This window comes from Myiozetetes cayanensis, unplaced genomic scaffold, assembly GCF_022539395.1.
Source record: "Myiozetetes cayanensis isolate MyiCay16 unplaced genomic scaffold, myiCay2020 scf10, whole genome shotgun sequence".
NCBI classification, from domain to species: Eukaryota; Metazoa; Chordata; class Aves; order Passeriformes; family Tyrannidae; genus Myiozetetes; species Myiozetetes cayanensis.
Window position 1 is genome coordinate 7,068,889 of NW_026086605.1, and position 16,700 is coordinate 7,085,588.

At 49.2% G+C, this 16,700-nt stretch overlaps 1 pseudogene; it reads left to right on the forward strand.

Annotated features, from left to right (window-relative positions):
• The first annotated feature begins 512 nt into the window (after positions 1-512).
• LOC126651366 (meiotic recombination protein REC8 homolog) lies at positions 513-6,475 on the forward strand (annotated as a pseudogene).
• Positions 6,476-16,700: the final 10,225 nt, after the last annotated feature.

The following is a 16,700-nucleotide window of genomic DNA, read 5'->3' on the forward strand; positions in this document are numbered from 1 at the left end:
GTGAATTATAGTAAATTTTATTTTATTACATTAGGGGTTTGAGGAGGTTTTGGAGCCTTTTGAGGCACCTTTGGTCTTTTTTGAGGCATTTTAGAACCAAAATCGCCTTTTCACCCTCCCCCGCCTTTAAACAATTTAAATATTCATTTTTATTCAAATTTAGGTGGGGGTTTTAATTTCGAGGGCGCTTTGAGGCGTTGGGTTGCCCAAATCGCCATTTTTAAAATCTTAACTTAAACATCGCCCTAAATTATTAATATTTATTAAAATCCAGCGCGTTTTAATCAGTTTTGCTTAAATTTCGAGGGATTCGGGGCGGGGGGTTTTGAGGCATTTTAACTCCTAAACCGCCTTTTTACCCTCCGCTTTTTTTTTTTTTTTTTTTTTTTTTTAAACACCATTTGAGCACCGCCGATTAAGTTTACTTTTATCCCGTTTCGGGAGGTTGTTTTTTGGTGGGGTTTTGGGGGGTTTTTTTTGAGCGTTTTTAGTGCCGCTTTCCACCTCCCGCCATGTTCTACTACCCCGAGGTCCTGCGGCGCCACACGGGCTGTTTCGGCACCATCTGGTAGGGGGGGCGGTTCCGCCCGGGCTTTTTGGGGATTGTTGGGCTTGTTCCCGACCGCGTTTCCCGCCGTTCCCCACAGGTTGGCCGCCACCTGCAGCTCGCGGCTGCTGCGCCGGGAGTACCTGGGGGTGGATGTGCCGCACACCTGGTGAGGGGGTCGGGCCGCTCGCTGAGGGGGAACCCGCCAACCCCCACCCCCGCCAAGCATCCCCGCGCCGCGCCCGCCTCGCCCCCATCGGCCCTTGTTCTCCCCCCTTCCCCAGCGCCTCCGTGGTGTCGTTCGTGGTCGGTCGCACCGGGTGGGAGGTGCCGCCCCCGCCGGCCGGAGCTCCGCCCCCCCGGTGCTCGCTGTACCTGGCGGCGATGCTGCAGCTCGGGCTCGTCCGGGTGTACGTGCGGCAGTGCGGCACCCTGCTCGGTACGGGCTGGGGAGTCCTGAGCGGGATTTTGGGGAGGTCCCCGAGGAGGGGGTTAGGATGTTTGGGGGATCCTGGAGGGGGGGGGGGGGGGGTGGAAGCCTGGGAGGTTTTTGGGGGAGGGGGTTCCTTGGGGTGTTTTGGGGGTGCTTGGGGGTCCCGTTTCAGCCGCAGCTCCTCCCCCGCGCAGATGATGCCTCGCAGATCCTGGAGCGGCTGCACCGCGCGCGGCGCCCGCTGGTGGTGATCGACCTGAGCCCCTCCCGCCGGTCAGAGACCCCCGAAACAACCCCAAATACCCCCCAAACACCCCAAAATTGCCCAAAGCACCCCTGAAAACACCCCCAAATACCCTCAAAACAGACCGAAACAGCCCTAAGCCACACCCTAAACGTCTGAAAGTATCCCAAAGCACATCCAAACCATCCCAAAATACCCAACAAACAAAACATCCCACAACACCCCAAAAATACACCTACAGACCCTAAAACTACCCTAAAACCACCACAAAAAACACCCCCAAAACCAGAAAAAATAACACAAACCACCAAAAATCTATCCTGAAATACCCCAGAAACACTCCCAAACTCCCCCAACCCCCCTGGGACCCCTAACCCCCCCTGGGATGTCCCAAATTTCCTCAGGGAGCCCCTAACCTGCCCCAAAAAGCCCCCCACCCTCTGTGCCTCACTGGTACCCCCTCGAGATCTCACCTGTGACCCCCCAAGCACCTCCTGAACCCCTTTTTCCCCCCAGGACCCACCTGCTCCCCGATTCCCAGGCTCTGATGGTGCAGCTGGAATTGGCCCCCGACCCCTTTTTTGGGGTGATGGGAGTGGAGCTTCCTGAGGTACTGCCTCCCAGACCCCCCCCCAATAGTCCCATAGCGACCCCACACTTCCCCATTTTCCCCAAATTTCCTCAAATTTTCCCCAGACTTCCCCAAATTTGCCCAATTTTCCCCAAACTTCCCCATTTTTGCCCCACTTTACCCCAAACTTCTACAGTTCCCCATTTTTGGTCCTGGGTGGACATGGCCACTTCCCACCAGTGTTTGATTGGAGGAGCTCGGGGGCAGGGCCTGGTTGCCAGGTTCCTGCCCAGAATTGCCTCGAACTTGCCCAAAATTTCATTGAATTTGCCTCAGATTTCCCTGTTTGCCCCAGAGAATTTCCCCATTTTTCCTCAGTTTCCCCCAAATTTCATCAGTTTTCCCAAATTTCCTAATTTTCACACTTATTTCTCCCTTTTTACCCCAATTTCTCAAAACGCCTCCAAATGTGTCTCAGTTCCCCAAGTTTGCCCAAAAATTCCATGAATTTGCCCCGAATTTCCCCACTTCTGCCTCAGTTTTCCTCAGATTTCCTCAATTTCCCACAATTTTCTCATTTAGTCTCTAATTTCCTCATTTTTGCCTAAATTTGCCCAGTTTTCCCCCAGACTTTCCCATCTTTGCCCCCAATTCCTCAAATTCTCCCCCAAATTCCCCATTTTTTGCTGAAATGTCTAGAAGTTGTTCACAAATTTCCCGCATAGTGACCCCAGGCTGGTTTGGACTGGTTCATACTGGTTTATACTGGTCTGTGCCTCCTCCTGCACAGGTAGAGGAGCTCCTGCCCCCACCTGTGGAGATCGAGTTCCCCCCAGGTGAGCTCTGTGCTCTACTGGTCTGTACTGGTTTATACTGGTGGGTGCAGGCAGGGTTAGGGCTGCGAGGGATGGTTCCCATACTGGATTGTGGTGGTGGGATCAGGGGGTTTAGGACTGGTGTAGAGGTTGTACATGGGTGGCCAGTGGTCCATACTGGTTTATACTGGTGGGCACAGGGAGCTTTGTGGGGCTTGTATATGGGCGAATGCTGATCTGTAGTGCTCTACACTGGTCTGTACTGGTCTATACTGGTCTGTACTGGTCTGTACCCTCAGCGCCCCCCCTGACGGTGTCCCCTGAGTTCATCACCCTGAGGGAACCCGAAGTTCCGCTGCTGCCACCGCCCCTTGAGGTGCCACAATCTGGGGTTCTGGGGGGTCCTGGCTGTCACCTGGGGGTCCCTGGGCATCATCTGGGGGTCACTTGGGGATTGCTGGGGGTCTCTGTGGGTCCCAGAGTTAATCTTTGGGTCTCTGGGGTCAGGAGGAGCTGCCTGAAGTGACCCCCAGGGAGCTGCAGCTGCTGCTCGAGGCCGAGGCGGAGGAGCTGCTGCCCCCAGGTGAGGGGGCACCTGGGAGGCAGGGGGGCTTGGGGGCAGGCAGGAGGGGGACTTGGGGGTCATGGGGTACTTGGGTGTTGGTTGGGGGGAGTTGGGGGACACTTAGGGATTTCTTATGGGCACTTGTGAGGCATTTGGGGTCACTTGTGGGGCAGGTGTTGGGCTGGGGGTTTTGGGGCACTTGGGGTTTCTTGTGGGGGTGGGGGGCACTTGGGGGTAGGAGAAGGGGTGGGGATCCTTAGGGGTCTGTAGGGTCATTTGAGTGTCTCTACCCACAGTGGAGGAACTGGAGGAGCTGCTGGCGCCACCCCCATCCCCCGTGAGACTTGGGCACTTGTGGGATGGGAGCACTTATGGGTCTGGGGGGCACTTTTGGGGCTGGGGGCAATTATGGGGTGGGAGCACTTGTGGGGCTGGGGGCACTTGGGGGGCAGGAGAAGGGTGGAGGATCCTTAGGGGTCTGTAGGGTCATTTGAGTGTCTCTGCCCACAGTGGAGGAACTGGAGGAGCTGCCGGCGCCACCACCCATCCCCCGTGAGACTTGGGGGGCACTTGTGGGATGGGAGCACTTGTGGGGCTGGGGGCAATTATGGGGTGGGAGCACTTGTGGGGCTGGGGAGGCACTGGTGGGGCTGGGGGGCATTTGTGGAGTGGGATCACTTAAGGGTCTGCAGGGGCACTTTTGGGTCGTGGGGGGCACTTATGGGGCTAGTGGGGTACTTATGGGGCTGTGAGCACTTTTGGGGCAGGTCTTCGCCCCCCGGAGGAGCCCGCCCTGCCCCCTCCAGTTCCGGAGGTCCCGGTGCGTCGCCGCGTCCCCCGTCGTCGCCCTCCGCCCGTCATGGACCCCCTGCCCCACATCCCCACCAAGCTCTTCCGGGAGCAGCTGCTCCAGCCCTACGCCCACTGTCAGCCCCCGGTGAGTGGGGGGTTCTGACCCATAGATTGCCCCATAGATCCCTCCCTGCCCCATAGATCTGCCCCACAGACCCCCTGCCCCACACATTAATACACAGATCCTGTCTCTGCCCCACAGGTGCTGCTGGAGCCGCCCCACAGGCTCCGCCGCCCCCCAAGTGAGCTCCTGAACGCCCCGACCCACGGTGAGACCCCCACAGCCACCCCATAGCAGGGGATTCTTGCCCCACAGTGGGCGTTCCTGCCCCGTAGTGGGTGACCCCCTGCTCTGCCCCATAGATTGGCTGCCCCCCGAGCTGTGGGAGCTGTGGAGCCGCTGTGCCCAGCGTCCTGCCGTGCCCGTGGCCCCACCCCCGGAGCTGCCCAGCGACCTGGAGGTGAGGCCCCATAGATCCCAATCCTGCCCCACAGATCTGTCCCATAGACCCCAGTCCCTCCCCACAGACCCCCTGCCCCATATCCTTGTCCCTTTCCAGGTGCTTCGGGAGGCCCTGGAGCCGAGTCTGCCCCCCCTGCTCTCCTCAGGTGAATCAGGGGTGGCTCTGGGGCACTTGGGTATCACTATGGGGCACTTGGAGGTCGCTGCAGGGCAGTTTGGGGGTCATTATGAGGGAGTTTTCAGTTCCTGTGGGGCAGTTTGTAGTCAATAGGGGACAGTTTGGGGGATGCTATGGGGCAATTGGGGGTCGCTGTGTGTAGTTTGGGGTTGCTGTGGGACAGTTGGGTCACTATGGGGCAGTTGTGGGGTTGCTATGGTGTAGTTTTGGGGTCGCTATGGGGCAGCCTGGGGGCAGGTCCAGGGGGTCACTTTTGGCCACTCCCCATCCCCAGAACTGTCCCTGGAGCCCCTGGAGGAGGAGCCACTGGAGAGACGGTGAGTGGGGCGTGGCTGGGCAGGGGCAGTGATGTCACTAGCAGCCAATTAATGCTCGACGGGGCCTGGAAAGGGGCGGGGCTTATTCTGAGTGGGTGGTGATTGGTCTGCTGGGGGCGTAGTCAATCCAGGCGTAGCCAATGGACAGCCAATGGACTGGGGGTGGGGCTTGGCTTGGGGGCGGGTCTTGCACCTTCCAGCGGAGAAAGGAATATGTCCTGGGAAAGGGGCGGGGCTTGGGAAGGGAGCACGATTGGGGAAAAGGGGGCAGAGCTTGAGGAAATGGGCAGGGTTTGGGGAAGGAGGGAGAAAGGTGTGGCTTGGGGGAAGTGGATGGGGTCACACTGACCCTCCCAAGTACTGCCCACAGCCCCCCGGCCCCGCCCATTGTCCCGGAGGTTCCGGAGGTTCCGGAGCTTCCAGAGGTGGTCGAAGCTGTTCCCGACCTTCGGAGGTAAGTTGGGATTTGGATCTGTGGGATCAGGGAGAATTTGGGGAAAATTGGACAAAAATGGGGAAATTTGGGGATCGTGATCTGTGGCATCTGGACTATCCGCAGCCTAATCCTGGAGCACGCTCGGCGCCCGGGGGGATCGGAGCTGGCGGCCATCCTGCCCCCGGGGTCATCCCGCGCACAGGTGGCGCGGCTCTTTGCCCTCTGCCTCGGTGAGTCCTAGGGACACGCTCCCTTTTACCAAACCCCACCCCTTTCCCCACCAGGCTCTTTCCCCAAGCCCCGCCCTTTCCACAAAAGCCCAGCCCCCGGCTCTGAGCACTTTTACCTTAGGCCCAGCCCCTTCCCTACCTGCTCCCCTTCCAGACCTGCCCCTTTTCCCTAAGCCCCACCCCTTGCCCAAGCTCCACCCTCTTTCCCACCCCATTTCCTTTAAGCCGTGCCTCCTTTCCCTAACCCAAGCTCTGCCCCTTTCCCAAAAGCCACGCCCTCTGTGTCCCAAACTCCTCCCTTTCCTGAGGGCCCGCCCCTCCCCCACAGCTCCAGCCCCACCTCCTTCCCACAAACCACACTCATTGGCCCAACCCCTCTCCCCAAGCCCCGCCCCTAACCCCAAGCCCCGCCCCCTCAGAGCTCTGCGGTGCCCATTGGGTGCGCCTGGACCAGCCTCATCCCTATGGACCAATCACTGTCTCGCTGCGCCCCCGCCCGGAATAAACCCCACCTTCTTCTGGCCTTTTTTGGGCATTTATTGGCTGTTGGTGATGTCACTCTGGGGAGGGGGCGGGTCTCTAGCACCTCTCCAGGTGTGTGGGTGGGGCTCAGCCTGGCCACGCCTGCCTGGAGGTCGCGGGGGTTGATTCCACCCACTGAGTGGAGCAGGGAGGGGCCCAACAGTGATGGGGTCAGGCAGGGCCCCCTTTACCTGGGGGGCATCAGGGAATACACCTGGATACAGCTGGGACGTGCACACTGCCCTGGGGCATCATGGGATACACCTGGGGGGTTGGCATCACTTCTACACGTGTGGACACACCTGGGGGCACCTGAGGGTGGTTGGGAACACCTGGGACACATCTGAACATCCCTCGGGGTCACCTGAACATTCCTAGGGTAATACAGGGGAGAGGTGAGGGGGTCTGGGGGGATGATGCTGCGCTCACCTGGACACACCTGGGGGCGTTTGGGGGTCCCACCCCACCTGCTCGGGCAGCACCTGGGACCAGTACAGACCAGTATGGAGCCATGGCTGCCCCATAATGGCCTGCAGGTGCCCCATACAGGGCTCCGAGTTCCATCCGTCTGCCCCAGTGCACACCAGTATAGACCAGTACGGACACCCCGTTACCAGCACAGGTTTAGCAGCACAGCAGGTGCAAAGGGAAGGCAAACAACACATTTGGGTTGAGGTTGGGGCTTTCTGAGTGGTCTGGGGCGAGAGCAGAGGATCTACGGGGGGTTGGGAGAACCTGGGGAGTTTTGGGGAGTCTTGTGTAGGTTTAAGGATTTTGGGGGGGGGTTTAAGTAGGCAGCTCTTGGGCAGTGCAGCTGCCAGAGGTCCCTCCAGACTGTGGGATAGGCAAAAACTTCCCGGCAAAGGAGAACCTGGACTGGGGAGATGGAGAATTTGACGGCACCTGTTTGAGCTGTGCCCGTGCACGGAGTGCGCACGCGCAGTGACTGCAGTGGCTCCCCAGTGCCGCCTGCTGGTCAAAGAGCGGTCCTGCCGCTGTAAAACCTGAGCTGGGCCCGGGAGGTTTGGGGGTCCAACCTGAGTTCTGTACAAGGATTGGAAGGAAGGTTTCTGAGGGAAAAGCAGAGGCAAATTGGCAGGGGGAGCAGAAGTGACATTTTTCACAGAAATGCTGAGGTAATTTGTGTTATAAGTTAGTATAAGAAGTTAGACAACTCAATTCCAATTAAACATTGATAAATTTATTAAGCAAGCGATAATAAAGCAAAACAGCGCTGGAGGGCAAGTGCCCTGCCGAGGCACACACAAAATGTAGTAAATGTTCCTTTTTATACATTTCCAAGTCCCGAGTTTTGAATGCGGCTGCGTTGAGGCTTGAGTTCGTGGCTCATTGTTAAGTGGTCATCTGGCATTTGTCAGAGATGAAAGGTGCAGTTTCTTATCAGTTGTAAATTTTACTGATATTGATACTTGTTTGTTTAGCAAGATGTCTGCAATTATTTTTACTGACGCTTGCTTGATTAACAGGATGTCCATGAAACTTATCTTGTTGAATTATAACAAAAATTCCTTATTCCCTCATACACATAAGATTTTATGAACAAAGTTAACCCTTCTATTACAATTTGGATGAAACAAAATCACCTTTTTTGTGGGGTGAATCCAGCAGTACCTTAAAGAGGAAAAAGGAGCCTTTCTGAGAGAAAGGTTCAGACAAGACTGTGGCAGCATTTTGGACAGAAAACCTGAGGTTACTTAGCAGGGACAGAGGTGACTCTTTTAGCTCAAAACCTGGGGTAATTTAGAGACACAGTGTTACATAGGAAGGTGTGAGGCGATGTAGAGGGGAGAGAGGTGGCATTTGGGACAGAATGGCTGAGGTGGTTCGTAATAGATCGACTGCCAGCTGCAGACTGAGTCCTGGGGTCTGAATCCTTTCCAGTCAGCAGGGCTTGCTCCCAAATGCCTTGCCCTGGCTCATAACTTGGAAAGATTGTGTTCCTCCAACCAGACCCCCAAGTGCTGCTTTGATGCTCCTCTCGCCTTTGCCTCCTGTGACCATCCTCATGTTGCAGCTCAATAAAGTCCATTTTAGCATTTATTGGTTTTGATTATTGTGTGTAATAAAAGTACTGCTCAGTTTCTCTAAGCTCTTCCCCTCCTGGAATGGCTGCATCACTGGTCCAAAATTTGTGTTTATAGACGCTCCTTTTCTAGCAGGAGACTAGCTCCGAGGACAGGGAGGGCACATGCCCAGCCCTACACCTGTGAGAGGCCAGGGGACCCCACAGGACTCGTGCCTGATTACAGGGGGTCCCTCCAACCACCCGCCGAGCAGGGGGGATGCAAAAATCCCCACTTATGGGGCTGACCCCCAAGGCCCGGCACTCCCAACAATGGCCTTGTGGCCTAAGGCCAGGGGCACAGGGCCCCAGCCCCGAGGACACGGAGGGGACACGCTGGCACGTCACCGGCAGGACGGGCAGCCCTGCAGGGTGGGCACACGCCCAGGCCCTGGCTGCAGCGGGTCATGGTGCCTGCACCGCCACTAATGGGCTTGGCTCCATCTGCAGAGACAAGGGGCAAGGCTGGGCCACATCTCTGCCCGCCGGCTTAGAGGGTGCCCCCCGGTTGCTGCACAGAGCCCCTCTTTCCCTCCTGGGAAACCTAAGCTACGCTGCTCTCTGCTCTACGAGGGTTTTAGAAGGGACCAGCTCACTCGCTCACTCACTCTGACAAGACGTTACAATTTTTATTTTGTCCGCTAAGGAATATCTCATTTTTTACACCCAAAATATCCCCTAGAAGAAAAGGGTGAGTAACTCAGCTTTTCCCTCCCAAGATTTTCAGTCTGTACCTCACACTTTACATGAGATCTTCCCTGAAAACATTCCCTGGCTGTGCTTTCGAAGTTCCCTCAGCTTTACCTCTGTGAACCTCTCAGTCCCTCTGAGTTACCTCAGCAATGGTGACAGAGTTCAAGAAGCTTTTCCCTCAGTAACTCCGCAGAAACACCCTGCTGCCCCTTTGAGGCTGTTACTCAACCCTCCCTAACTCCGTTAACAGCCAAAAATCTTCCCTAGGGTGACTCCGCAACCTTTCATCGAGCTTCTCAAAGCACCTTTTGCCTGCGCCCGCCTCACGGACCGGAGGAGGGGTGGGAAAAGCAGCAAAGTAGCAGCGACTGACCCGCCCTGGCCCGGTTCGTCTCCCTCAGGGCCCCTCGGTGACCCGTCAGGGCACTCTGTTCGCCCTGTGTCCCTCACAGCTGCTCAGGGACACAGGAGACACTCGCTTACCCCTCAGGGCACCCTCTTGCCCCTCGCAGATCCTCAGGGACAGACCGGGCACCTACATCCCCCCTCAGCAACAGGCGGGAATCCTGCCTTCCCCTCAGGGACACACAGAACACTCTCCTCCCCCTCAGAACACTCTCCTTCCCCTCAGGGACACACGGGACACCCGATTCCCCCTCAGAACACTCTCCTTCCCCTCAGGGACACACAGGACACCCGATTCCCCCTCAGTGGCTCACGCAGCCCCTCAGGGACACACAGAGTACCCACCGCCCCCTCAGTGGCACAGAGGGCACCCTCCTGCCTGGGATAATTTTTTTTTTTTTCAAATGGTCAAGTTGGGATCATTCACACCTGAAAGTCCGTAAAGAAAATACGTTTGGCCGAGGCACTTCATGTACGCTAACCACTTTTTGAGATGAATTTTGTAATGCTGAGGAAATTACAGAAGCATGGAACGTGTGAATAACTTGGAGGTATTTTAAAAGGGCTTGTAGTTAATGGGCCTGTTAACCTGATACAATCCAGGTGAAATAGTGGAAAAAGGCAAAGGATTTCAGTGATAAAGAATTAAATTATAGGTATACAATTAATTTATAGAAAATAGGCCTGATTTAACTCTTTGAGAGATTACAGACGTAATCTTACTGTGGAGATATCAGACGCTTTAACTGTTCGAAGGCATCCAGCAAGCTCAGTATGCTACTGCTCATTTAGAATAGCTGGCACTGTAGCACGCACAGTCTGGAACTGATGGGTTAGAAAAACAATGCCAGTGAGAAATAATCATCCACTGAGGCTGTTTAAAATTGTGTCTTCCAAAGAAAAGCAGCACTCAAAGGAAAGTGATGCCAGATTTAAATATAAAATCACCATGGGTAAAATATGCAGATGACACAGAGATTTGACAGCATGACAGATAATGATGCTGAAGTCACACAGAATAGTTTGGTAAACAGAACAAACCCATGCAGTTAGCTGTATGTCTGAAAAAAAATTATAAGTATGGAGGGGAGGACAGTATCCTTGAAAACAGCAACTTTGAAAAGTGCTTACAAATCATCTTGAACAACTGAGTCAACACACACTTCTAATGTGATGTGTGAGGTAAACAGGATTAACAAGAATTTTTAAATCTATTCAGGAAGGCAGTGTGTAGGAGTAGGAAGGCAATTTTTTGTTTATATAAGCACTGATGAAGCCAGTACTAGAATATTGCTTACAAGTCAGGTGTCAAGTGTTTCTAACAGTGGAAGAAATGAAGACGGTGTAAAAAGAAAGCACAAAGATTATCTGAATGCTGGAAAAAAAGCCTCACTGTGAAGGACAGAATGAATGTGATTTGCTCAGCTTATCAAAAAGAGTTTGAAAGGTAAGTTGATTGTAGCAGGGAATTACTAACACAGAGAGAATGTACCATGTATTAAAAGGCTTTTTAACCTCAGGGAAGAGAATATAAGGACAAACAAGAACTAGGAGCTACAGCCAACACATTCAAACTATCAATTAGACAAAGATCAGCATGTCAGTTAGTGAGCAGAACAGGTTTGATGCATCTCCACACTTGGAATCTTCACACTGAAGCTGTGATTTTTTCCATCATTTTGGGGGTTGCCTGGCTAAATTATTGGTCTGAGAGAATGGTGCCCCCTCCTTGTATGCAATGCAGTTTAGTATATTCCCAAACTGCGTGATATTTAGTTTATTTTTACACAGAAACTGTATGATCTGAGAGAAAAATCAACACTAATGCTTTAATGGTGACATATCCAACATAATTACATAATGTGTAAAAGTGAAGAAAAATGAAGCGTGTAACATTAGCAAAAAGTGTTTTCTGATTATAAAGTAAAAATTGTCACATGAGAAGGAAGATTTTTTTTCTTAACATGAAAACCCCACTAGATGGCACTGGAACATCCCTTTAGAAATCCTCTCACTTTGACCGACAGCCTGATTATCCAAATTTTTTAATCAAGGCTAAAGGCATTTATGAACCAGAGTATGAAAAATCTAAGGGACATAAAATTCTGATATTAGACAGGATGAGTTTTCTTTCTTTCTGTTTACTGTACACAATCTACTGTTCACTGTCTAGTTTATGATAATCTTCATTATCTTTATGCACTTAAATGTTTGGAAACTTTGTTTAAGGGAACTTAATCAGTACCAAATTATATCAAATGCTCCTTAGAATATGGAACTGAACACCATTCCACTCCATAGTTTGATTGCTGGCTAGGTTTTGTTATCTTCCTGCTAGACTAAATTTAGCTGAATAAATTACATCAACTCTTCCTTTTAAAGTGAAATAGAGGCTATGGGCTCCTCTCTCAGTAGGACATGACATCAAAACTGCTTGGAAGTTTATTAATACACAGTAGCAGGATCATTGTTTCAGTAAAACCCAAGAAATACACTGTGTATTTATAAAGACTCTTCTTCTGGGATTTCATCTGTATAATAAATTATTTACAGGTAAAATTGATCACTGTAAAGCTACTTTTTCCAGACAAGATGTTTCCTTTAAATACTCAGGGCATTAAGTGGGAAGAAAGGAATCAGCTCCCATTTCACATTTCTCTCAAAACTTTTAAGATCCTCAGCTAATCAGGCTGCCCTATTTGTGGGAGTGACCAAATGAGTGGTGAAAGTGATAACGTCAGGGAATTACTGTATAGGTCTGGCTGAAGAAATGCAGAGGGTCTATAGTGTAGTGTAACACACCCAGTGTCTCAAAATTGAAAGTATTAGGGCTTTCTGATACAATTTTAGTAAAAACGAAAGGAAATACAAACCTCCTGCAGGTGACAATCTCATGTTGAAAATGCATTCAGACCCTACACATAGCAAGGTGACTGGGGGTGACTATAAGTGTCTGGATGTGCTTTGAGTTTGGCCCTTCAGAGAATCAGAGCTGGCATGTCCCCTCTTTGGAACTCAAAGTCTCGTAAGTGTTTTTGACAGTTTAGGCTTTCAGAGGTTTATTAGTGAGCCAGGTGAAAACTGTGCTGCAGAAGAAGGTACTGCCAAATATAATTGTTTTGCAGCCCAGAATACAGATGCTTTGCTACACAGAGGGCTACTCACAGCAGCCTGGTGTGGAATATAAAAAATGCATCTGAAAACTTGATGAAATCAGCCATAAAAATTCACCAACTAAACAAGCAAATCATTATGAAAGTCAGTTGGATAAGTGGCTGAAAAATCCTGAGCAGAAAAACTGGAATGATGGGAATTTGGACGGTTGGGCTATCAGTACAGTGTGAGCACTACCCATCAGCTGCAATCAATAAAGGAAGCAGAGCTACTACTTGCTCAAGTACTCTATTGACAAGCAAGACATAGGTCATTAGGCACTGAATGTGATCCTTTACCCAGCTGCCATATTGTAATCCCACATTTCACCTCAGAGCAGAGAACTGGAACTATTTTGCTAGTCCTCTTTACCCAGTATCAGTTAATTGCATTGCCATCCTTGGATGCTAAACCTGTTATGTTTTTCATGGAGAGCACCTGGAGGTTTTTTCACTTACCAGAAGCTTCAGGACAGGCCCCTCTCTCCTACCTTGTGTCCCAAACCACTATCAAACTGAAGATGACTGTTGTAAGGCAGTTGGTTTGCTCTCCACCTGAGTGAGAGTGCTGAGTTAGGATGAGTTTAAACCTGGACCATCGTGACAATGTAGAGAGATGCCCACTGCTTCATCCAAATTCACTCAGGCTGGCCAGTGTGGTATCACAGCAGAAAGCACCCAAACAGGTACACACACACACGGATGCACACATAGAGCTCCTCAAAATTCTAATGTATTTAACTGCCATGATGAATAAGATTTGATTGAATCTGCAGCAGAAATGTAGTGAATGGCAAATCCAAAAGTAGTGATCTTTTCTCTACCAAAAGACCAGGGGGATCTGCTACAAATCAGCAGTGGTGCTGGTCAGGCATCCTTACCCAGAGAGACAGTGCTGAAATATGTTCTCCTTCTGGCCTTTCCTTGCTATCCTTTATCCTGCTTTCAGGTTCCCCACTGCACCTTTGTGGCAGGGTTTGGCCTTGCAGGTACTTTTCTCATCCATTTTGATCTATGAATGTAATTTAGTTACAGTTTTAAAAATATTCCTTTCCCTTGATGTCTGATTTTTTTTTAGATTAGTCAACTGCCAAACTGCCAAGCTCTACTCAGGCAACCAGCCCTGCAGCTGAAGACTCTCAGCTCCCCCTGTGACAAGTCAGGTCAGCTGAACAAGGATATGTGACCTCAATTGATACATTTGCCCCATGTCATACATATGAAATTCTTCTAAACTGCCTCAGCCTGTCATTCAGTTACAGATACCTTTTTTTCAATGACTTACTCTTCTTTTTTCTTGCTGTTTTTCATTTTATGGCACTAATTTGGCACCATCAGCAACTCAGTCATATCTATGTCAACCAATTAGAGATAATTTGTGTGGGTACTGTTGCATTAGCTAATATAATTTCATTCTGTGGTCAGATATTGTAGTCGTTTTCTTGCTGGTCTTTGAAACAGCTGTTAATACTAATGAATAAAATAGTATGAAAATGTGGTAGCTGTGGTGTCCCATGTAAGCCTGAGGTAAAACAATACTTCAACAAGTTCTTTTTGTGAAGGAGACAGGACTTGATGCTTGCCAGATCTCTTAATAGGCAAGTTTAGTAATCTAAAGTATTTCTCTCTCTCTCTTCACCCATGAGGGACTTTTTATCTGTCGATCCTAAGAAGCAACTGTTCCCAGGTCCATACAGAAGCACTGATAGTTTTCCTGACACTTTTTTTACCTCCCTCTAGAATAATAATGTTTTACTTGGACCATCTCCCTCTTTCTAAGTAGCTGTTTCAAGTATTTCTATGGCTTTAATTAATATTTTGTTTTTCATAAGACGGTACAAATACATCCTCTGAGGTTCTTTTAGACTCTCATATGCAATATATATATATACACAGGTGACCCTTAAAAAAAAAAAAAATATATATATATACAGGTTACCCTTAAAAATATATCCTTATTATGTCGTCAGTGAAACAATTCATTTATTCATAATAACTCTGTGTGTATTTTCTTGGTAATCTGGCAAGGTTCTTACATTTTTATCAAACATCACAAATGATTTGGTTCTTTTGCAGTCATTCTTTAAAAGATTACTCATCCCCAGTTTGAGAATTTTAATGAAAACCGACAAAACACAAATTTTTGCCTCATTTTTAGTTCGGTCTTCCAAAATAGAAGTACTGTATTTGTCCAAAATTAGATTATTCGTAAGACAGTGGCAACAAATATATTTTATACTTGGAGAAATTATTATGTTTTACATTCACCCTGCAACAGCTGCTTTAGTCTGGCATTATACTTTTTTCCAAAGCTGTTGAGGGATTTCTTTAGTCCAATAGGATTTGTATTGATTTCTGTTGCACTTTTTTTAGTGGTCCTTATTCTTGGGGTTTTTTTCTTATATTGATCCTGAAAGCTCTAGCCATTTGGGTTATTACAAATTTTGCTATATTTATGTTGTAATTCTTCTACAATAATCAAGAAGTCAGACTTTCACAGACTTCCATGCACACACACACACACAACATAAAAACACACACACACACAACTGACCTTGCAATGGGTTTGCTGGAATCTGAAGTATCTCTGAAAAGAGCTTACCATATTTTTTTTTCCACAGATGTTTTTTCAGCTGACTTAGGAACGTTAATTTGTGGTATTATTTGATAATTATTGGATGCTCTTGCTCATTTGTCTTACCTCAGATGTGTATTTAGAATGTTGGTGTAAGCCAGTGGGCTCTGGTTTATGTCATATCTCAGTATTTCATCTATATGGACCAAAGAGCTGTATAAATATGAGACCATTGCAGAAGAAATTCAAAGATTCTTGTAAATAAAAGCAACTATAAGTAGACAAACTCAAAGTTTAAAAATTAGCTTTTTTGTGGTTGGCTAACATAGCTACTATAAGCAAGTTACCTTAAGAGAATGAAATTATCAGGCCAAACTGAGCTATTCTAGAAAATCCAAAATTTATATGTTTCCTCAGTTAAACCTGGAAATAGCACTGCTTTAGCTCTCTGTAGATCTTCTCATAAGCAACTGTATTTTGCAGTATGGGTTGGATTTGATCAAAACCCCCAAAGAGGAGTTGCCTAACTTTAGAAGTCAGATGGTCCCTTAGAAGACAGAGGGACTAAGTTGTTTAACATCAATCCTAAGAGGATCTGTTTTAGGGAAGAGACAAAAAAAAGTCTTATTTTTTTATAAGGATGTCAGCTCCAACAGCAGTGGTTATTAAGAATGATTATTCCCCCCTCTTGGAATTATACTAGCTAACCCAGTGGATCACAAGTCTCTTTGATACCAGGGCTGCAGATCAAACCTTGCCAGACTTCAAACTGCAGCTGTGTCCCAAGAGGAAAAAACTTTCTCCATCACAGGCAGAATCTGATCGGCTTCCAAAAGTGATTTATTCCTCCCTTCTTAATAAAACATCTTTTGCAGTTTTGTGTGTGACAGACACCTCCTGTAGCTTGAAGAGCTCTGGGTGTGGAAAAAAAAGTGAAGAGCAACTGCCTGTCCCACCCTCAGGTGAGAATCTTGTTGAAAAATATTTGCACACGCAGTGGGGTGTGAGGAGTTGATGCCCACGGACTGCACTGAGCAGAGTGAATGTATTTACATGGTCTGATTGTAAGCACCGGAATGATAAAGTCAGTTCCTCCTGTGGGTTGGGAACTGCTGTAGCAGTCACACATCCTACATGCTTGAAAGAATAGGGATCCCGATTAAATTAAAATTCTTCCCCATTCTCTAGAAATGTGGACTTTTCATTTAGCACAAGGTTTTACCTTTGCTCTCGAGTGCTGAATTTAGTGCTCAGGATTTTGAGGGTTGTGGGAGAGGAAGAAAAGGAGATTTTGTCATGTAATCAGAAGGCAAGCACTAAGAAATGGACTGGCTTAACACCAGTGGAGGCATCCACAGCTCAGTAGTTTGGAAACTACTCTGGACTGCCAAGCAGCATCGCTGGAGCTGAGCTGTTTCAGAGAGCTCCTTATGAAATTGCACTGTTGAGGCATAAACGGAACAGTTGTAGCTCCTGTTAAGTTTTCCTGATAGTCAAACCATTCCCTTTAGGAATGGGAGACCATTCATTTGAAAAAGCAGGACATAAAGAATAGAGCCAGTAACACAGGAACTGAGCTTTATGTGTAGTGGATCATGTATTGTGATCCATGGGCCACA